Below are 24343 nucleotides of genomic sequence, written 5' to 3' on the forward strand. Positions count from 1 at the left end.
TTTATTTTCATTTTTACTTTTATGAAATTATTTTTCACATTTAAGTCTTGCATCTACTTAGATATCAGTTCATAAATTAGTATATAATATAATCCTTTTGGATCTCTGTTTCATTTTTCTCAAGAAAGTGTTGTTACTAAAATCTCTCTCTCTCCCCATATAAATAATATACATCTATGTGTATACACACAGATATATAATTCCACAAACAAATATATTGTAAAAATGGGGTTATATTCCTACTCCAACTAATAACAGAAAGCCTATGTAGTTTAATTGAATAAATTAATAAAAATATAAATAAAGTACTTAATCAAATTGAGATTAATAAAGTATTTTGAATATTGAATAAAGAAAAACACTTATGTATAGAACAGGAAATAATTTCTAATTGGCTAAAAGAATCAGATAAAGCTTGGGGCTATATATAAAAACAACAATCTCATTCGGATTTTTCATTTGCTTCGTAGTAGAATCCATCACAGGAAAACTTCTAAAAAAGAATTACTGTTGGTGGTGGGGGTGGGTGGACAGAGAGGAGAAAAGAGTGATTAGCAATAAAAACACATCAATTATTGCTTATGAATTACAGTATTATGCAAACTTAGTTGTTCAGAGTTATTCCTAAGACCCTGCCTAATATAAGTCAGCCACTTTCTGGAAATCAAGCCTGCCAATAAAAATGGAAGCAGTCCCAGTGGACTGCTACAATATTATAATGAAAACATTGGTTTAAACACCATTAATTATGGTTATTATTATGTTATATATTATGTTATAATCTGTCTGCAATATCAATTGATACAGCTTCAGTTTACATTCAGCATATTTCTTGCTAAACTTACAGCTAATTAAGTAAAAGAAAATATATTTTTGGAAAGAAAAGTTATTTTAAAGGCACTCAAAAATCCCCTATGATTTAGAGTACTGATCTATGCAACTACCCAAAAGAAATTTTTGACAGAATTATTACATTATTTAAAGAGATATTTTACAAAAACACTGTTGTTCAATCATGTCTAACTCTTTGTGACCCCATTTGGAGTTTTGTTAGCAAAGATACTGGACTGGTTTGTCATTTCCTTCTCTAGCTCATTTTATAATTGATGAAATTGATGCAAACAGGGTTAAGTCACTTACCCACGGTAACACAGCTGTACGTGTCTGAGGCCAGATTTATACTTCTGAAGATAAGTCTTCCTGATTCCAAGCCTAGTGCTCTATTCATTGTACCATCTAGTTGCCCTGAAGAGAAAATAGAATACTTAAATAACCTAATCTTAGAAAAAGAAATTGAACAAGCCATCAACAAGCTCCCCATGAAAAAAAAAATCCCCAGGAGCAAATGGATTCATAAGTAAATTCTAGGATATACTTTAAAAACAATTAATTCCCATTCTATAGGAATTATTTGTGGAAATAGGCAAAGAAAGAGTCCTTCCAGATTCTTTTACAAGGTGCTGATACTGTAACAACAACCACTTATATGGTGCTGATACTGTAACAACAATGTGGCTTGCCGTTACTGTGGCTGTGTAAGAACAGCAACAAGACTAGCAACAAGAGTACACAGAAGGCTGCCAGCACAGGTTCTTTGATCTACTTTTCTGAGGAAAGCAACCATAAGGGATTAACAATCTCATTTTAATCAAACATATATATATATATATATATATATATATCATTCGCTTAGTCCATGGCGGGTGGGGAAGCCAGCACCCTGAATTTCAGAGCAAATATAAACAGGAATTACAAACAGAGACAAGCAAATCACAATATACATAGTTACCAGAGAAGCAGCAACATCTGAGTTTTCCAAAGCTGAGGGGCTCTTAACAATGGCTACCCAGAGTCTCCACACCAACACTCTTCCAGGGAGTGAGAGCCCCAAACAAAATGCTAACCTCTGAGTTTACATACCCTTTTTAGGGCCATAAGGCTTCACACCTAATCAGCAAAAGGGTATGGGCTAGGGCTTTGCACCTAGTAAATCTTAGTCAAAGGCACTTGATTACTTTAGCATTCTAACATTAAAATTGTCCCACCTTAATTACCAATACAGATACCTAAACCAGGAAGAGCAAAAACAGAAAAAGAAAACTATAGACCAATTTTCTTTTCTTTTTTTTTTAGCTTTAATTTAGTTTAATATATTTAGTTTTCAGCATTGATTTTCACAAGAGTTTGAATTACAAATTTTCTCCCCATTTCTACCCTCCCCCCACTCCAAGATGGCATATATTGTGGTTGCCCTGTTCCCCAGTCAGCCCTCCCTTCGGTCACCCCACTCCCCTCCCATCCCCTTTTCCCTTCCTTTCCTGTAGGGCAAGATAAATTTCTATACCCCAATTGCCTATGTATCTTATTTTCTAGTTGCATGCAAAAACTATTTTTTTTTGTTTTAGAACATCTGTTTTTAAAACTTTGAGTTCCAAATTCTCTCCCCTCTTCCCTTCCCACCCACCCTCCCTAAGAAGTCAAGCAATTCAACATAGGCCACATGCGTATCATTATGTATAACCCTTCCACAATACTCATGTTGTGAAAGACTAACTATATTTTGCTCCTTCCTAACCTATCCCCCTTTATCCAGTTTCCTCCCTTGACTCTGTCCCTTTTTGAAAGTGTTTGTTTTTGATTACCTCTCCCCCATCTGACCTCCCTTCTATTATCCCCCCTTTTTATCTTCTTCCTCCTTCTTTCCTGTGGGGTAAGATACCCAATTGAGTGTATATGGTATTCCCTCCTCAGGTCAAATCTGATGAGAGCAAGATTCATTCATTCCCCCTCACCTGCCTTCTCTTCTCTTCCTACAGAACTGCTTTTTCTTGCCACTTTTATGAGAGATAATTTACCCCATTGTATCTCTCCCTTTCCCCTTCTCTCAATATATTCCTCTTTCATCCCTTAATTTGATTTTATTTCTTTTAGATATCATCCCTTCATCTTCAACTCACCCTGTGCCCTCTCTCTATATATACACATACACATACATACGCACATATACATATATATACATACACACACACACACACATATATATATATGCATATTCCCTTCAGCTACCCTAATACTGAGGTCTCATGAATCATACACATCATCTTTCCATGTAGGAATGTAAACAAAAGAGTTCAACTTTAGTAAGTCCCTTATGAATTCTCTTTCTGGTTTACCTTTTCATGCTACTCTTGATTCTTGTGTTTGAAAGTCAAATTTTCTATTCAGCTCTGGTCTTTTCACTGAGAAAGCTTGAAAATCCTCTATTTTACTGAAAGTCCATATTTTGCCTTGGAGCATGATACTCAGTTTTGCTGGGTAGGTGATTTTTGGTTTTACTCCTAGCTCCATTGACCTCCAGAATATCGTATTCCAAGCCCTTCAATCTCTTAATGTAGAAGGTGCCAGATCTTGGATTATTCTGATTGTGTTTCCACAACACTCAAATTATTTCTTTCTGGCTTCTTGCAGCATTTTCTCCTTGATCTGGGAGCTCTAGAATTTGGCAACAATATTCCTAGGAGATTTCTTTTTGGGATCTATTTCAGGAGGCAGTCGGTGGATTCTTTCAATTTCTATTTTGGCCTGTGGCTCTAGAATATCAGGGCTGTTCTCCTTGATAATTTCTTGATAGATGATATCTAGGCTCTTTTTTTGATCATGGCTTTCAGGTAGTCCAATAATTTTTAAATTATCTCTCCTGGATTTATTTTCCAGGTCAGTGGTTTTTCCAATGGGATATTTCACATTGTCTTCCACTTTTTCATTCCTTTGGTTCTGTTTTATAATATCTTGATTTCTCATAAAGTCACTGGCTTCCACTTGCTCCAATCTCATTTTTAAGGTATTGTTTTCTTCAGTGGTCTTTTGGACCTCCTTTTCCATTTGGGTAATTCTGCCTTTCAAGGCATTCGTCTCCTCATTGGCTTTTTGGAGCTCTTTTGCCATTTGAGTTAGTCTATTTTTAAGACATTGTTTCTTCAGTATATTTTTCAGTATTTTTTTGGGTCTCCTTTAGCAAGTCATTGACTTATTTTTCAAGGTTTTCTCACATCCTTCTCGTTTGTCTTCCCAATTTTTCCTCTACTTCTCTAACTTGCTTTTCCAAATCCTTTTTGAACTCTTCCATGGCCTGAGACCAGTTCATGTTTTTTTAAGAGGCTTTTGTTGTAGGCTCTTTGACTTCTTCTGGCTGTATGTTTTGGTCTTCTTTGTCACCAAAGAAAGATTCCAAAGTCTGAGACTGAATCTGGGTGTGTATTTGCTGCCTGGCGATGTTCCCAGACAACTTACTTGACCATTGAGTTTTTCAGCGGGGTATGACTGCTTGTAGAGTGAAGAGTACTATGTTCCAAGTTTGGGGGGATGCGCTGTTGATTTCAGAGCTATTACAGCCAGCTCTGCCACACCAAGACTCCTCCTTCCCCAAGAACCCCCAACCCGGACTGGACTTAGATCTTCAGCAGGCTCTGCACTCCCACTGGGATCTGCCACTTAATTCCTCCCACCAGGTGGGCCTGGGGCCAGAAGAAACTGCAGCTGTAGTTCTGTAGCTCCCCCACCTCCGCTGCCCCTGGGGCAGTGGCTGAACTGGGAACTCTATCACTCTGTACCCAGCAGCTTTTCCCACTAGCCTTCTCTGTTGTCTTTGGTGTTTGTGGGTTGAGAAGTGTGGTAACTGCTGCAGCTCACTGGTTCAGGGCACTAGGGCCCACTGCACCTGGCTCCTGGTCTGGTTGGTCCACACTGCCCACACTGGGCTCTGCTCTGCTCCGCTCAGCTCCGCTTCCAGCTCCGTGTGGGATGGACCTTACCCAGAGACCATCCAGGCTGTCTTGGGCTAGAGCCCTGCTTCCCTCTGCTATTTTGTGGGTTCTGCAGTTCTAGAATTGGTTCAGAGGGATTTTTTATAGGTTTTTGGAGGGACTTGGAGGGGAGCTCATGTCCCTGCTTTCCAGCCACCACTTAGACCAATTTTGTTAATGAATATTGATGAAAAAATTTTAAATAAAATACTAGCAAGAAGGTTATAGCAATATATCACAAAGATCATACACAATGACAAGGTGAGATTTATATGAAAAATGTAGAGGCTAGTTCAATATTAGGAAAACTATTAGCATAATTGACCATATCACAAACAAAACCCACAGGAATCATATCATCATCTCATTAGAGGTAGAAAAGTTTTTGACAAAATAAAACACCTATTCCTATTAAAAACACTAGAAGCAAAAAAAAAATTGAAGATTTCCTTAAAATGATTAGTATCTATCTAAAACCACTAGCAAGTATTATCTTAATGATGATAACCTACAAGCCTTTCCAATAAGATCAGAGGTGGAGCCAAGATGGGAGAGTGAGCCAAGATGGCGGAGTAAAAGGAGACTTGCTTGAGCTCTCCCCCAAGCCCCTCTAAGTACCTATAAAAATGACTCTAAAAAATTCTAGAGTAGCAGAACCCATAAAATGACAGTGAAACAAGTTTCCAGTCCAAGATAACCTAGAAGGTCCACAGGAAAGATCTGTTGCACTAGCCTGAGAGAAGAGCACAGTCTTTGTTGGCACAGACTGGGCCAGACCAGGCCTCAGGGGACTGAATCACCAGCAGCTGTGGTGGTTTCCAGACTTCACAACCCACAAACACCAAAGACAACTTAGAAGGTCAGTGGGAAAGGTCTGTCAGACCTGGGTGAGAGAGGAGCACAGTCCAACCTCAGTCCCAGTGCAGTGACAGCAGTGGCAAAAGCAGCTATTTCTGGAGCTCCCAGCCCACAGACCATGGGGGAATTGAGAGGCTGAAAATCTACATGTCCTTATAAGTATCTCTGAAAACAGCTGCACAAAACTGTTGAAGCTTGGGAAAGCACACCCCCCACATTGGAAGCAGAGTCCTATCTTTACAGAGCTAAAAAGTCAAGTAGTTGGCTGGGGAAATGGGCAAACAGTGGGGGGAAAATCAGACTACAGAATCTTACTTTGGTTAAAAGGAAGATCAAAACATATGACCAAAAGAAGTCAACAAAGTCAAAGCTCCTACATCAAAAACCTCCAAGAAAAATATGAATTGGTCACAGGCCATGGGAGAGCTCAAAAAGGATTTTGAAAATCAAGTAAGAGAAGTAGAGGAAAAATTGGGAAGAGAAATGAAAGTGATGCAAGAAAATCATGAAATATGAGTCAACAGTTTGCTAAAGGAGACCCCCAAAATGCTGAAGAAAATAACACCGTAAAAATAGGCTAATCCAAATGACAAAAAGAGTTCCAAAATAATTCCTTAAAAATTAGAATGGAGCAAATGGAAGCTAATGACTTAATTAGAAATCAAGAAATTATAAAAGAGAACCAAAAGAATGAAAAAATAGAAGACAATGTGAAATATCTCATTGAAAAAGCAACTGACCTGGAAAATAGATCCAGGAGAGATAATTTAAAAATTATTGGACTACTTGAAAGCTGTGATCAAAAAAAGAGCCTAGACATCATCTTTCAAGAAACTATCAAGGAAACTACCCTGATATTCTAGTACCAGAGGGTAAAATAGAAATTGAAAGAATCCACTGATCACATCCTAAAAGAGGTCCCCAAAAGAAAACTCTTAGGAATATTGTAGCCAAATCCCAGAGTTCCCAGGTCATGGAGAAAATATTGCAAGCAGCCAGAAAGAAACTATTCAAGTATTGTGGAAATGCAATCAGGATAACACAAGATTTCTATATTAAAGGATCAGAGATCTTGGAATATGATATTCTGGAGGTCAAAGGAGTTAAATTAAAACCAAAAATCACCTACCGAGAAAAACTGAGTATAATCCTTTAGGGGAAAAATGGGTATTCAATGAAATAGAGGACTTTCAAGCATTCTTGATGAAAAGACCAGAGCAGAATAGAAAATCTGACTTTCAAATACATGAATCAAAAGAAGCATGAAAAGGTAAATGGGAAAGAGAAATCATTAGGGACTTATTAAAGTTGAACTGTTTACATGAAAAGATGATATTTGTAATTCAAGAGACCTTTCTCAGTATTAGGGTGGTTGGAGGGAATGTGTGTGTGTGTGTGTGTGTGTGTGTGTGTGTGTGTGTGTGTGTGCGTGCGTGTAGATGCACACACATATAGACAGAGGGCACAGGGTGAGTTGAATATGAAGGGATGATATCTAAGAAATAAAATTAAGGAATGAGAGAAGAATGTACTGGGAGAAGGAGAAAGGTAGAGGTAGAATGGGATAAATGTTCTCATATAAAAGAGGCAAGAAAAAGCTTCTGTAATGGAGGCAAAGACGGGGGAAGTAAGAGGGAATGAGTGAACTTTACTCTCATTGGATTTGGCTAAAGGAGGGAATAAAATACACACTAAATTAGGTATGATAATCTGTCTTACCCTACAGGAAAATAGGAGGGAAGGGGATAAGGGGGAGGATGACAGAAGGGAGGGCAAATGGGAGGAGGGAACAATCAGAAGCTAACACTTTTGAGGAGAGATAGGGTCAAAGGAGAGAATAGAATAAATGTGGGGCAGGATCAGATGAAGGAAAATATAGTTAGTCTTTTACAACAGGACCATTACGGAAACGTTTTGCATGACTGCATATGTATAACTTATATAGAATTGCTTGCCCTCTCAACAATGGCTGGTGGGGAGGGAGAAAGGGAGAGAATGTGGAACTCAGACTTTTAAAAAAGATTGTTAGAAATTATTTTTAGATGAAACTGGGAAATAAGATATACAGCCACTGAAAAAGCTAGAAGAAGACCAAAGTGAAAATCCCCAATTAAATACAAAATTAGAAATACTGAAAATCAAAAGAGAGATTAATAAAATTGAAACCAAGAAAACTATTGAATTGATAAATAAAACAAAGAGCTGGCTTTTTGAAAAAACCAATAAAATTGATAAACCTTTGGTCAATTTGATTAAGAAAAAGAAAGAAGACAATAAAATTACCAGTATCAAAAATGAAAAGGGTGAATTCACCTCTAATGAAGAGAAAATCAAAACAATAATTGGGAATTATTTTGCCCAATTACATGCCCATAAATTTGACAACCTTAGGGATATGGATGAATAGCTACAAAAATATAAATTGCCCAGGGTAAGAGAAGAGGAAGTAAAATTTCTAAATAACCCCATCTCAGAAAAAGAAATTGAACAAGCCATCAATGAACTCCCTAGGAAAAAATCTCCAGGGCCAGATGGTCTTATGTGCGAATTTTATCAAACATTTAAAGAACAACTAATTCCTATACTTTATAGACTATTTGGGAAAATAGGTGAAGGAGTCCTACCAAATTCTTTTTACAACACAAATATGGTACTAATACCTAAACCAGGAAGAGTCAAAACAGAGAAACAAAATTATAGACCAATTTTCCTAATGAATATTGATGCAAAAATTTTAAATAAAACATTAGCAAAAAGAATGCAGCAACTTATCATGAGAATAATACACTATGACCAGATAGCATTTATTCCAGGAATGCAAGGCTGGTTCAATGTTACAAAAACTATCAGCATAATTGATCATGTTAACAACAAAACTAGTAGAAACCATATGACCATCTCAATAGATCCAGAAAAAGCCTTTGACAAAATACAATACTCATTCTTATTAAAAAACATTAGAAAGCACAGGAGTAAATGGAGCCTTCCTTAAAATTATACATAGCAACTACCTAAAACCATCAACAAGCATTATTTGTAATGGGGATAAGCTAGATGCATTCCCAATAAGATCAGGTGTGAAACAAGGATGTCCGTTATCACCCCTACTATTCAATTTGGTACCAGAAATGTTAGCTGTAGCAATAAAAGAAGAAAAAGAAATTGAAGGAATTAGAATAGGCAAAGAAGAAACTAAATTATCACTTTTTGCAGATGATATGATGATTTACTTAGAGAATCCTAGAGAATCAAGTAAAAAAACTACTTGAAATAATAAACAACTTTAGCAAAGTTACAGGATATAAAATAAACCCACATAAATCCTTGACATTCCTATATATTACTAACAAAGCCCAACAGCAAGAGATAGAAAGAGAAATTCCATTCAAAGTTACTGTAGACACTATAAAATATTTGGGAGTCTATCTGCCAAGACAAACCCTGGGCCTATTTGAACATAATTATGAAACACTTTTCACGCAAATAAAGTCAGATCTAAATAAATGGGAAAATATCAGTTGCTCATGGTTAGGCCAAGCTAGTGTAATAAAAATGACAATTTTACCTAAATTAATCTATCTATTCAATGCCATACCAATCAAACTACCAAAAAAAGTATTTTATAGAGCTGGATAAAATAATAACAAAATTCATCTGGAAGAACAAGAGGTCTAGAATATCTAGGGAATTAATGAAAAAATGCTAGGGAAGGTGGCCTAGCCATGCCAGATATTAAACTGTACTACAAAGCAGCAGTCATCAAAACTACCTGGTACTGGCTAAGAAACAGTCATGGATCAGTGGAATAAGATAAGTCGGAGAAGTCAACGACTATAGCAATCTACTCTTTGATAAACCCAAAAGAATCCACATTCTGGGCTAAGAATTCACTATTTCATAAAAACTCCTGGGAAAATTGGAAAATAGTAGGGCAGAAACTGGGCATAGATCAATATCTTACACCATATACCAAAATGAAGTCAAAATGAGTTCATGAACTAGGAATAAAGGCTGATACTATAAGCGATTTGGGAGAGCAAGGAACAGTTTATCTATCAGATTTATGGAAAAGAAAAGAATTCATGGGACAACAAGAGATACAGAGCATTACAAAATGCAAAATGGATAATTTTGATTATGTTAAATTGAAGTGTTTTTGTATAAACGAAGCCAATGCAACAAAATGGATAATTTTGATTATGTTAAATTGAAGTGTTTTTGTATAAACAAAGCCAATGCAACAAAGATTAGGAGGGAAGCAGAAAATTGGGAGAAAATCTTTACAACCAGTGTCTCTGATAAAGGAATCATCTCTAAAATATACAGGGAACTGAACAAAATTTATAGGAATACAAGTCATTCCCCACTTGAGAAGTGGTCAAAGGATATGAACAGGTAGTTTTCAGAGGAAGAAATTAAAGATATCTATAGGCATATGAAAAAATGCTCGAAATCACTACTGATTTACCAGTATTACCTTGTATTGCTCTTTGCAGCAATACAAGGTGCAAAGACAACACCAAAGGACTCATGATGGAGAGAGCTATCTACATCCAGAGAAAGAACTATGGAGTCTGAATGCAGATTGAGGCACACTTTGTGCTTGCTTTTTTCCCCTTTTTTTCTCATATGTTTCTTTTTTCTCATGATTCATTCCATTGGTCATAATTCTTCTTTGCAACTGGATTATTGTGTAGGTGGGTTCAGGGTGAAGTTAGATGTAGACGACATATCAGATTCCATGCCGTCTTGGGGAGGGAGGAGAGAGGGGAGGAAAGAAAATCTGGAGCTCAAAATTATGTAGAACAAGTGTTGTAAACTATAAATAAAAAAATCTCACAAAAAAAGATATACAGCCAATGGGGTATAGAAATGTCTCTTAGCCTAAATGAAAATAGAAGGGAAGGGGATAAGAGAGGGGGGATGAAAGAAGGGAGGGCAGATTGGGGGAAGGGGTAATCAGAATGCATGCCATCTTGGGGTGGGGGGAGGGGAGAGATGGGGAGAAAAATTGGAATTCAAAATGTTGTGGAAGTGAATGTTAAAACTAAAAATGAATTAATAGAAAAAATAAATTAAAAATGTAAATGGCAAAAAAAAAGATCCAAGGCAATGGTGTTCACTGTCACCACTATCATTCAATATTGTACTAGAAATGCTATCTATAGCACTGAGAGAAGAAAAAGAAATCAAAGGAATTAGAACAGGAAATAAAACTATTACTCTCTGCAGATGATGTGATGGTATACTTGGAGAATCTTAGAGAATCAACTAAAGAGCTAGTTGAAATAAAAAAAAAAACTTTAGCAAATCTACAGGATATAAAATACACCCATATAAATCATCAGCATTTCTATGTACTACTGACAACACCCAGCAGCAAGAGATAGACAATGAAATTCCATTCAAAATAACTACATACGAGGTAAAATATTTGGGAGTCTAACTGCCAAGACAAACCCAAGAGCCATATAAACACAACTACAAAACACTTTTCACACAAATAGATCTAATGATTAGAAAAATATCGATTGCTCATGCACAGGCAAGCCAACATAATAAAAATGACAATTCTACCTATGTTAATTTACTTATTCAGTGTCATGCCAAAATACTGAATTACCAAAAATTATTTTATAGAGCTGGAAAAGGCATAACAGAATTCATCTGGAAGGACCAAAGGTCAAGAATATCAAGGGAATCATTGAAAAAAATGTGAAGGTAGGTGGTCTAGCCATACTAGATCTCAAACTGTATTACAAAGCAGCAATTATCAAAACAGTTTGACACTAGCTAAGAAGTAGAGTGGTGGATCATTTGAATAGATTAGATATACAATACATTGCAGTAAATGACTACACTAATATGATAAACCCAACGATCCAAGCTTTGGGGACAAAAAACTCAGTGTTTGATGAAAACTGCTAGGAAAACTGGAAAATAGTATGGTAGAAACCAGGTATAGAGCAACATCTCACACCGTATACCAAGGTAAGGTCAAAATGGATACATGATTTAGATATAAAGGGTGATGCCATAAACAAATTGATAGAACATAGAATACTTTAACTCTCAGATCTATGAATAAGGGAAGAATTTAGCACCAAAAAGTTTTAGAGAGCATTACAAAATGTAAAATGGATCATTTTGATTATATAAAATTTGAAAAAGGTTTTTGCATAAAGAAAACCGATGCAACCAAAATTAGAATAAGGCAGAAAACTGGGGTGGGGGAGGCAGGAGGCAGGGGAAGTTTTGCAGCTAATATCTCTGATAAATTCCTCATTTCTCAAATATATAGAGAACTAAGTCAAATTTATAAGAATATAAATCATTCCCCAATTGATAAATGGTCAAAAGATATGAACAAGCAGTTTTCAGACGAAGAAATCAAAGCTATCTATAGTTATATTTTAAAATGCTCTAAATCACAATTGATTAGAGCAATGCAAATTACAACAACTTTGAGCTACCACTTCACACCTATCAGATTGACTAATATGACATAAAAGGGAAATAATAAATGTTGAAGGGGATGTGGGAAAATTGGGACACTAATGCACATTGGTGGAATTGAGAACTGAGATATTATTTGCAGTTCCAATTTGCAGGGCAATTTAGAACTATGTCCAAAGGGCAATAGAAATATATGTGTATATACATGTGTATATACACATGTATATGTATGTGTGTATATAGTGTCTATGTACATATGTATATATACAAACATACATAGCCTTTGACTCAGCAATACCACTAGTAGGTCTGTATCCCAAAGAGATGTTTTTTAAAGGAAAATTACCTATTTGTGCAAAAATGTTGAAGGCAGCTCCTTTTGCTGTCACAAAAAAATTAGAAATTAAGGGGATCCCCATCAACTGGGGAATGGCTAAACACACTGTGGTGTATTATTTTCATGGAATACTATTGGGCTATAAAAATGATGAGCAGGATGGTTTCATAAAAAACTGGAAAGGCTTACATGAATTGATATGAAGTGAAATGAACAGAACCAGGAGAACATTTTACATTATTCTTTTTATAATTAAGATTTTTTATTTTTGGTTTACAACACTCAGTTCCACATAACTTTGAGTTCCAGATTTTCTTCATCCCCCCTCCCCCCCTCCCCAAGACAGTGTGAAATCCAATATATCTTCCACATATAACTTCATATTGAACTTATTTACACAATAATCAAGTTGTAAAGAGGAATTATGACCAATGGAATGAATCATGAGAAAGAAGAAACAAAACCAAAAAAAAAAAAATCAAAGACCGGAACAGAAGAGAAAAAAAAAGGAAAAAAAGGTGAGCATAAAGTGTGCCTCAATCTGCATTCAGACTCCATAGTTCTTTCTCTGGATGTAGATAGCTCTCTCCACCTTGAGTCCTTTGGTATTGTCTTTGTACCTTGTGTTGCTGAGACGAGCAAAGTCTGTCAGGGTTAGTCATCACAGAATCCATATATCTGTGGTTGTGTATAATGTTCTCCTGGTTCTGCTCTGCTTGCTCAGCATTATATCATGTAGGGTTTTCCAGGTTATTATGAAGTCCGTATCATCCCCACTTCTTATCACACAATAGTATTCCATTACCTTCATATACCAGAACTTGTTCAGCCATTGATGGGCATCCCCTTGATTTCCAATTCATTCCTACTACAGAAAGAGCCGCTATAAATATTTTTGTACATATGGGTCCTTTTCCAACTTGTGTGATCTCTTTGGGATACAACCCTAGAAGTGGTATTGTTGGGTCAAAGGGTATGAACGTTTTCATAGCCTTTTGGGCATAGTTCCAAATTGCTCTCCAGAATGACTGGATCAGTTCACAACTCCACCAACAATGTAACAGTGTTCCAATTTTCCCACATCTTCTCCAGCATTTATCATTTTCCTGTTTTGTCATTTTAGCCAATCTGACAGGAGAGATGTAGTACCTAAGAGATGTTTTGATTTGCATTTCTCTAATCAGTAGTGATTTCGAGCATTTTTTCATATGCCTATAGATATCTTTAATTTCTTCCTCTGAAAACTATCTGTTCATATCCTTTGACCATTTCTCAATTGGGGAATGACTTGTATTCCTATAAATTTTGTTCAGTTCCCTGTATATTTTAGAGATGATTCCTTTATCAGAGACACTGGTTGTAAAGATTTTCTCCCAATTTTCTGCTTCCCTCCTAATCTTTGTTGCATTGGCTTCATTTATACAAAAACAGTTCAATTTAACATAACCAAAATTATCCACTTTGCATTTTGTAATGCTCTCTATCTCTTGTTGTCTCATGGATTCTTTTCTTTTCCATAAATCTGATAGGTAAACTATTTCTGCAGCTGCTTCCACTTTGGTGCTTTTTTGATAAGATATTATTCAGTACCTTATATCAATATTCATGACTGATATTGCTATAGTTTTCTTTCTCTGCCTTATCTTTCTCTATTTGAGTGTCAGAGGCATATTTAACTCACAGAAGGCTATAGAAAGATTATCTTCTATCTCCATTTTTGAAAGAATTTCTGTAATATGGATTGAGTTATTTCTTGAGTATCTGATAGACTGCTTTGTAATTCCACCTGGATCTGAGGCATTTTCTTTTTCTTTTTTTAGCATATTACTTATACCTTGTTCAATTTTTTTTTCTTAAATTGATGTGCCTAGATTCTTTATTTCTGTGTCCATTAATTTGAGTATTTTTGTGTGTATATATGACTATTTTCCTTTTTTATTGTTTTTTTAATTGCTTTTAATATTTGAATACCCTTTTTCCAGTTTTGCTTAAAAATTCATAATTTTTATTTGGAAATTAGGGTAACCTATTGCCAAAAAATATCAATAAAAAATTTTAAGTTTCAAATTTGTTAACAAATTTTTAATTCTTACACATTACCTGAGATGCATCCACATAGGTAATTAGTGCATATTAAATAACATCAAAAATACATATAGTATAGTTGGATACAAATTATCCTAGATACATAGCTCAGAAGCTATTACATAATAGATAAAATACATATTAAAATTGTGCATGCCAATAATATTAATCTGTATGTATATATATGTATAAATATATACACATATGCATGTATATGCATACATGTGTACGTGTGTATGTCTGTGTATGTACCATAGCACCTTAATTTTTTTTAATTGTGTTGGGTTGTACTTTAGTTACTTTGATCCTAACAAAAATCTTATTAGGTAGGCATTATAGTTACTATCCCAATTTCAAGATTAAGAAATGGACCTCTAATTTTATTTGTGTTAGGGGAAAAATAGGTAAGAATATTCCCTCTGCTGATGTACGTTGGCATCTTTTTTTTTAATTAGAAAGTTCCCTAGGGCAGTGTTGTAAAACTCAAATGGAAGAGGATCCCAACCAGTCACATATTTATTTAGAAAATGATGAATTACCATCTGTTATATTGTGATTTTATTTATTTTGTTAAACATTTCCCAATTACATTTTAATCTGGTTCCAACTCCCAAAGGGCCTCACAGGGTCATTGAGCTAGAATTTGACACCTCTGACCTAGAGCACTGAGAGGTTGACTGACCAGCTCAGGGTCACACATTATGTATGCATCAGAGGCAAGACTCAAACCAAAGTTTTCCTGGCTTTGAAACCATCTCTATATTCACTATGCCAAATTGCCTCTCATCTCCATTTTACAAATGAAGAAAATGAGGCTCAGAAAGGTCAACAGAATTGCCCATGGTCACACAATTAGTAAGTGTTGGAAGTGGGGTTTGAATATAATCTAGTTGACTCTAAGTTCAACTCTCTTCCCGCTAGGTTATACTATATTTCATGCAAGTCCATAGTACATCTATCAGGATTACATGTTTTAGACCAGCTACATAGTTCAAATGCACATGCAAGTGCATCACACATCCTCATTACATGTGTTGCACCTTAATACACTGAACCCATGAATATCTTGTGGCTACAGGTATACGATACCTCCTTCTCCCATGACCTCAGTAGCATCATATGCCAACCTGGTAACTTGCTGGATCATGCTGGCATTTCTGAAGTGGTCTACTGTCACTTTCTGTCTATTCTTTACCCAGAGTAAGTCAATAATGATCAGATCCACTAGCCTAGAGGGTCATATCTGGTTTGATGGATATCCTGGTCTGGACGGTGGTCTCTCCAATACTCTGTAGTCAGCTTCTGTTTCATTAGTGTCTCTAAATATGAATCACAAAATGATTGACTTCAGTGTTTGGCTCTCTTTCATTGTATGAGTATACCTCCCCAACAAATCAAGGTGGTCTTGGAAGGATTCCTTAGCTCCCATGAAAGTACCAATATATAGCTTCTTTATCTGAATATTGATCTTGATTGTCCTCTTATGGCCCATTTTCAATCCATCCATCCATCCATCAATAAACATTTATTAAGCTCCTACTATGTGCCACATGTTAAGCTAAGCACTAGATGGTAAAGAAAAAGCTAAAGAGAGCCCCATCTTCAAGAAGTATACAGCCTGATAGGGGAGATGACATGTAAAGAAATATATACAAAGCAAGCTATGTTCAGGATAGATAGGAAATAAATAGAAAAAAGGCACTAGAATTGAGGGGGTGGGGGTGGCTTCTTATAGAAGGTGGGATTTGAGTTTATACTTAATAGAAGCCAGAGAGATCTATAGTCAAAGTGGAGGAGGGAGAGCATTCCAGGCATGGGAGATGGCCAGAGAAAATACCTGGAGCCAAGAGACAGAGTATCTTATACATGGTACAGCCAGAAGGCCAGTATCACTGCATCAGAGTACATATCAGAGAGTAAGGTATAAGAAGATTGGAAAAGTAGGAGAGGGCTAGGTTATGAAAGGCTTTGAATGCCAAATAGATCATTTGGAATTAATGTTTTAAGTAATATGAATTCATTGGAATTTGTTGAGTAGGGGGTGATATGATCAGTTCATGAGGGCCTACATTAGAGTGGTGGCAGTGTCAGAGGAGTAAAGGGGTTTTCTTTAAGAGATGCTGCAAAGTTTAAATTAATGGGCTTTAGCAACAGATTGGATATGAGGTGTGATAATGAAAAGTCCATGATGACACCTAGGTTTTGAGTCTGAGAGACTAGGAGGACGGTGTTGCCCTCTACAAAAATAGGGAGGGTAGAAAGGCCATGGGTTTTGGTAGGAAAGTAATGAGTTCCATTTTAGAAATATTGAGCTTAAAATGTCTATTGGATATCCAGTGTGAGATATCTGAAAGGCAGCTGAAGATATATGACAGCGGTCTCGGCAGAAAGTTTAGAACAGGATAGGTAAAGTTGAGAATCATCAGCATAAAGATGGGACTTTAGTCCATGGGAGTTAATTAGATCACCAAGTAAAGTAGTATAGAGGGAGAATTGGAGAGGGACTCAGATAAGACCCTGAGGGACAACTATGATTAGAGGTGTGATCTGGAAGAAGATCCAGCAAAAAAGACAGGTAAGGAGTTATCAGATAGGTAGGAGGAAAACCAGGGGACAGTGGTATCCCACAAACCTAGAGACAAGAGAGTACCAATGAGGAGAGAGTGATAAACAGTCTTAAAAGCGGCAGAGAGGCTTTCCACCAGCTCCACCATATTCCAGTGAGTTGCCAAAATGACAAACACAAAAGGAAAAAGGAGAGGGACACAATACATGTTTTCTAGGCCCTTTCAAAAACATGGTGTTGTCCCTTTGGCTACATATATGCAAAATATATAAGAAAGGTGATATTGTAGATATCAAGGGTATGGGCACAGTTCAGCAAGGAATGCCCCACAAATGTTACAGTGCCAAGACTGGACAGGTCTATAATGTTACTCAACATGCTGGAAGCATTGTTGTAAACAAAGAGGTTAAGGGCAAGATTCTAGCCAAGAGAGTTACTGTGCATATTGAGCATATTAAGCATTCTAAGAGAATATCTTTGGTGGAATGATAAGGTAAGAAGCTAGACTGTAAGGGATTGAGAAAAGAGAGAGGAGAGAAAGTGTCTGCACTTAATTGTGGATGAGCTTTTTGAGAAGTTTAATTACAAAGGCAGAAGAGTTATAGGATAACATTTAGTGGGGATGGTAGGATCAAGTGAGGGTTTTCTTTTCTAGGATGGAAGACTCATGGGAATGTTTGTAGGTAGTAGGAAATGAGTCAGTAGACAGGGAGATAAAAAACGAGAGTGGGAATGACAGACAGTGCAAATTGTTGAAGGAGAGAGGATGGAATGGGATTGCTTGAATAAGTAGAGGGGTTAGCCTTGGTAAGGAGTAAGTCTACTTTCATCATGTGAGACAGAGGTGAAGGAGGAAATAATGGCAGAAGAAATCTGATTGATAGTGACCAGTGCCAACAGTCTAGTCTTGGAATCAGGTTTCTCTACTTTCCATTGATCCCATGCTTCCAGATACCTAGGGAGTCTAACTAACTCACCTATGAACAGCAAGTGATTGTGATGCGTCATTATCTTATGGCTGTAGCGGTTTTCCTGAACTAGTTTGTGAATCTTTCAACTATTTTGTGTGATGTGACTCTCCATCAAATTTATGTCTTACTTGGGTGCCAAAAGTTCATAGCATGACTGAATCCCCTGACTCAATTTCCTGTCAGCAATGTCCATTTAGACCTAAGGTTACCCAAGGTCTAAATCAAAGTGGTTTTTTAAAAATTCTTCACAATATCAAAAAGCACCCTAATTTAACTGGGACTGACATAGCTGACACTTTTCATTTCAGTTTAATAATACCAAAGACTTTGACATAAAAGATTTTTGTTCAATCACTGATTTTGTGAGTGAATGTTTGATATGCATAACAAACTTGAAAGTTAAATATTGGCAAAATACATTCCAGACTATTGCAATTTTTCTCAGATCAAAGTATTTCTCCATGAATGTCTGTAGAACATTCAACTGCTCCAATATGAAATCATAGCATCAAATGTGAAAGGACAGTTCAATGGGTTTTCATAGTCATTTTTTATAGTCAAATTTATGTGTGATGTTCTTGACGTATTTTGGGTCTGGCAACAGCAGGCATGATGAAAGCATTGAAAGAACATCCTTGAAGCATTTAAAATAAAAAAAATTCAAGATTCATGTTAAAAGGTAGATATTGGGTTTTGTGGTGGACAGAGCAGCAACTAGTCTTCAGAAAATGTGAAACTTGAAAATAATGAGAAATGTCAAACCAGACCCCATTTGTAGGCATCTAATACACAGAGGCTGGAGGTAAAGGATCAAATGCTTCTTGAAGGAAAGCCAATAGCAGAGAGAATCTCAAAGAGGCTTCCTGCTTGTTAAAGGTATAGGAAGAAATGGAACTCTTTCTATCCTGAAGCACATCAGGACTCTGGATTTCCTTTTGTTGTTGTTTTGGTTTTATAGTAGTGAGAGTTTCAAAGCAGGAAAGCCACATACTCTTTGGCCTTCTTTTCCCAACCTAAACCAACTGCTCAGCAAATAATGTGTGTCTTTCCCTGAGCACAGATTACTAAATGGCCATCCCAAGATGGTCATTTCTAGCTCTGGTCACTAATTCATGAGTTGAAGAGGTCTAGAATCATTAAGAGGTCCAGGGGCTAATAGGCCATTTGGAGATGATTTCTGAGAAGATTGCCACTATCAGAATAACAAGTCATGTATTCTTGGGTGGTCAAAAGACACTAACTTTCACTGAGCTACTTTGACAGTGCCAAACTGAGGTAAAAATGAAATCTGTTCATCAATCCTACAGGACTCCCAGGAGCCTCCCTAGGAAAATGTGATAGAGATGATAGTCTTTCCTCAGTCCTTTGTGTGCCTCTATGTTTTCTATTTCTATTTGTGAGCTCTTAGGTCTCTTTTGTTATGTTACATTTTCATGTTTGAGGCATTTGACAATTCACACGTCTTTTGTATTTTACGCATCTCTTTGTGGTGCAAAAAATAAATAGCTCTCATCAAAAATACAAAGGAAGGCTCCGAGATTTGTTCAAAATGAAGGTAGGCAGACAATATAAGAGGTGATAGTCTAATACGTACTTGTGTGAACTACCTGTTGGCTAGCAGGAAGTGAAAGATTTTCTGTACAGATGGAAGATACTCAGCCTGGCTCCTGGCAGTCTTTCCTCTGGGGAAATGCTGAGCCCAATAGGGGGTATAAGGCTTAAAATTCTTCTCTCTCTACTCTTTCCCACTCCATGCAATAAGTTGGCAAGTCCTTTTGTTCCTTACACAAAATCTTTTCACTCCTACAATGCCTACCCAAATTCAGGCGCTTATATATTATAGATGTGTACTTAATAAATATATGCTAAAATGGAATTGATGAGACTCAGTGTCCACCCAACTCAGTACTTACAGTACTTCGTTTCTGTGAGAGGCGTTAAAGGACATGCTATGGGAAGAGAAGGGGGTGAGTATGGTTATGTTCCTCAAAAGCTATGAAAGTTATGCATATCTGCCAGCTAGTTAACAAGCATTTTTTAAGCAATGAAAGGTAGGGAGAGCAACCAGAAGACTATTGTAATAGTCCACCCATGAAGTGATGAGGGCCTGCACCATGTTGGTGGTAATGTCAGAGCAGAGAAGGGGATATATATGCAAGGTATGCTACAAAGGTAGGATTGACAGGGATTTTGTAAAAGATTTTAAATGGAGGGTGGGAGAGTCAAGGATGACACCTATGTTGGGAGTCTTGGTGACTGGGATGATGGCAGTGCCTTCTACAGTAATAGGAAAGTTAGGAAAGAGAGAGGGCTGGGGTGCTGGTGATAATGATTTCAGGTTTGGCCATGTTGAATTTAAGTTTCTTATAGGGCATCCAGATAAAGATGTACAACAGGCAGTCAGAGATGCAAGTACAGAGATTTCAGAGGGAGGGTAGAGTTGAACAATTAGATCTAGGAATCCTCAGCATAGAGATTCTCAACATTTGATCTTTGAGAAGTGATGATATCACTAAGCAAGACAGTATAGAGGGAGAAGGAAAGAAGACCCAGGGCAAAGATTGAGGGACCCCCAAAGTTAGTGGTCATGACTTAGATGAAGATCCAGCAAAGGAGTAGTCACCTAAAGAGGAGGAAAATCAAGAGAGAGCAGCACCATGAAAACCTAAAGAAGAGAGAATATCAAAAAGAGGATGATTGATACTTTCAAAGGCTACAGAGAGAGTACAGGGAGAGTAAAGATCAAGAAAATGCCATTAGATCTGGCAATTAATGGATCCCTGGCAACAATTATTTCAGTTGAATGACAAGGTGGGAAGTCAGACCTCAGGGTTAAGAAGAAAGGGAGAGGAAAGGAAATAGAAACATCAATAGTAAATAGCCTTCTTGAGGATTGTAGCCACAAAAGGCTGAAGAGATATCAGACAACAGCTGTTGAGGATGGACAGATCAAGACAGGAATTTTTGATAGTGAGGGAGAAATGGGCAAGTTTGTAGGCACCAGGGAAGCAGCAAATAGAAAGGCTAATTGAAGATTAGTGAGAGTAGGGATGAGAGAGGAGGAAATCTGTTGGAGAAGTCAGGATGAAATAGAATGTCATGCATGTTAATTGGGTTTGCCTTAGCAAGAAGAGTCATTTCTTCATGTGAGGCAGGAGTGAAGGAGAAGGTAGTGAAAAAAGGGTATCTGAGTGATGTGAGATTGCTGTTTTTCAAACTCCATTCTCAAAGAGTACCAAGGACATCATGAGGGTGATGTCTTGACTTGCGAGTGAATTGGATTGAAGCGAGGCAGAGCTGGGCAAAGTCATCAGCCTCACTTTGTCCTCCAGAGTCATTGGAGTCTAGTGGCAAGACAAAAGTCAAGATGACTGGTGATGGCCCAGTAATGTGAGATGAGAAAAGAAAAGGGCTCTCTTGGGAAAACTTCAACTTTCTTTTAGTGAAATATGAGGCAGGTTTCTACTGTGGGGAGTAGAATGATGGACTGAAAAAAAGCCACTTTATTTCCTTCGTAATCAATTATGGTTCCTATCCATGTATCCAAATCTTTTTGGAATGACTTGCATTGTCAATATGCACTATATGAATTCCAGAAAATTATTCTTCCTAGGGGCCACTACTTTTTCCTTTTCCTTATTCTAAATCTTGATCTCTTAAATTTCAGAGATTATTTCCTAGTTCTAGTATACAAGAGTTTAATACATTCTTGTGTTCCCTGTATCTGTTACCTTCTGCTTTTATAACCTCCAATCATTTAAACTTCATCTCTTCAGACTTAACAATCCTAATCTGACAGCATACATATAGTATTCCACATTCATAGTCCCCTGTGTCTCTACCAAGTGATGGAAAATGTATTTCATCTTTTGTCCTCTGGAATCAGATTTGTCATACATTAAATCTGACTTCAGATGCATTTTTTTAAAAAATGTTTTCATTGATATTTAAATTTCCAACATCTTCACAGTATCTCATATTCCTCCCTCTCCCGTTACCTAAGAACCATCTCATATAATAGATACCATTTTTTTAGACGGGAAAAAATATCAACACAACTGATTGATACATTGAAAATGTCTGAAAATACATACATACAGTGTGTAACATCTGTGGACCTCCCACCTCCATAAAGCAGTTGGTTGGGGGTGTCTTCTCATACATCTTTATTTGAGTCTCACTTGATTTTTATAATTTAGTTACATTCACTTTTGACTTTTGGTGCATCATTATTTCCATTTACATTGTTGTAGTTGCTACGTATATAACTTCTTGGCTCTGCTTACTTTCCTCTGCATAAGTTAAGTTCATATGGATTTTTCCATGATTCTCTGTATTCATCATATACATCATTATTATAGCACAAAAGTATTCAATTACTTTTGTGTACCACAATTTGCTTAGTCGTTCCCCAGTCCATGGGCATCTACTTTTTTTCCTAATTCTTAGTTGTCACAAAAAGTGTTGGTATATTTTGAAATCTATGGGGACTTTTTTTCTTATTTATGGTTTCTTTGGGATATGAGCCCAATTTTGGAGTCTATAGTTCTAAGGGTATGTCACTTTATTTGCATAATTCAAAATTGCTTTCCAAAGTCGTTACACCACTTTATAGCTCCATCAACAATGTATTAATGTACTTATCTTCCCACAAACCCTCCACCACTGATGGTTGTGCCTTTTTTTGTCATATCTTGTCAATTTGCTGGGAGTGAGGTAAAAACTTAGGCTATTTTGATTTCCATTTCTCTAATCATTAGTGATTTGTAGCATTTTTATGTGGTTATAAATACTTTGCAATTATTCTGAAAATTGTTTATGCCCTTTGACCATTTATCTATTGGGGAATATCTGTTAGTCATATATATTTATTAATTATTTCTGTATCTTAGGTACCAAATCCTTATCAGAGCAATTTAATACAAAGGTTATTTCCCCTTTAATCACTTTGCTTTTTACCTTAGGTGCATTGATGTGGTCTGTGCAAGCCTTTTTGGTTTCAAGGTCTCTCTCAAGAACTTTGGAATTGATTGTGTGACATGGGAGACACTGGCACAGGACTGTTCAGCATGGTGTGCCCACATCAGAGAAGATGCTGTGCTCTATGAGCAAAGCAGAATTGAAACAGCTCAAAGGAAATGCAGGATGCGCAAGTTTGCAGTATCCACCCCAAATGTTAACTTGGACTATCTGTGCCCAACCTGTGGTAGAGCATTCCAAGCTCATATTGTCCTGATCATCCACAGTCAGATACATGGCTCAACATAGTGATATCATTTTGTTCCTGTTCAAGAATGAAGGACAACAAAAAACCAACCAAAGTTATCTATTTTATACTTTGTGATTTTTTTAATATTTTGTGATTGCCTCTATCTTTTGTTTGATAAATAGATAGATAGATGTCCTACCTGCATCTGTGAGGCGTTTATAATTTGTCTTCTAATTTTTTTTACAATGTGATCTTTAATAGGTCATATATCTATTTAGAATATATGGTGATGTAAGGTGTTAGTCTAAGCCTAATTCCTGCTAGACTTCTTTCCAGTTTTCCCAGTGGTTTTTATCAAATAGGATGTTTTTCCCTAGTTAATTCATTTTAAATTTTATCAACCATTGGTCCATTGAGTTCTATTTTTTCTGAATCGCCCTTGTCTAGTCTGTTTCATTGTTCTATTTCTCTATTCTTTAACTAATGCCAGATGGTTTTGATTAATGTTGTCTTACTTTTGAGGTCCGAATGTGCTATTCTCTCTTTGTCCTTATTTCTTTCAATCATTTCCTTAGATATTCTAGATTTTTAATGGATTTTGAAAATTATTTTATCAAGTACTGTAAAGTATCCCCTTAGTAATTTAATTGGTATAGCACCAAAAGTGTAAATTAATTTTGGAAGTGATGTTATTTTCATTATACTGGCATGACCTAGTTAAAAAAAACACTGAATATACCTCCAGCTATTTAGACTTTTCTATATTTCTTTAAGGAGTGCTTTGTAAATGAATCTACGTAAGTCTTTTGTGTGCTTTGGGAAGTTGGTTGCAAGATATTTTATGCACTTTGCAGTTATTTGGAATGTGGTTTCACTTTCTATTATTGCTTTATATTATTATATAGAAATATTATTGTTTTTGAGGATTTATTTTGTAGCCTTCAACTTTGCAAAATTGTCTCAATAAGTGTTTTTGCTGATTTCTCAGTGTTTTTCAAGTAAACTATGTCATCAACAAACATGGATAGCTTTATCTCCTCTATTTATCACGATTCCATT

Source organism: Trichosurus vulpecula, chromosome 7 (genome assembly GCF_011100635.1).
Source record: "Trichosurus vulpecula isolate mTriVul1 chromosome 7, mTriVul1.pri, whole genome shotgun sequence".
NCBI classification, from domain to species: Eukaryota; Metazoa; Chordata; class Mammalia; order Diprotodontia; family Phalangeridae; genus Trichosurus; species Trichosurus vulpecula.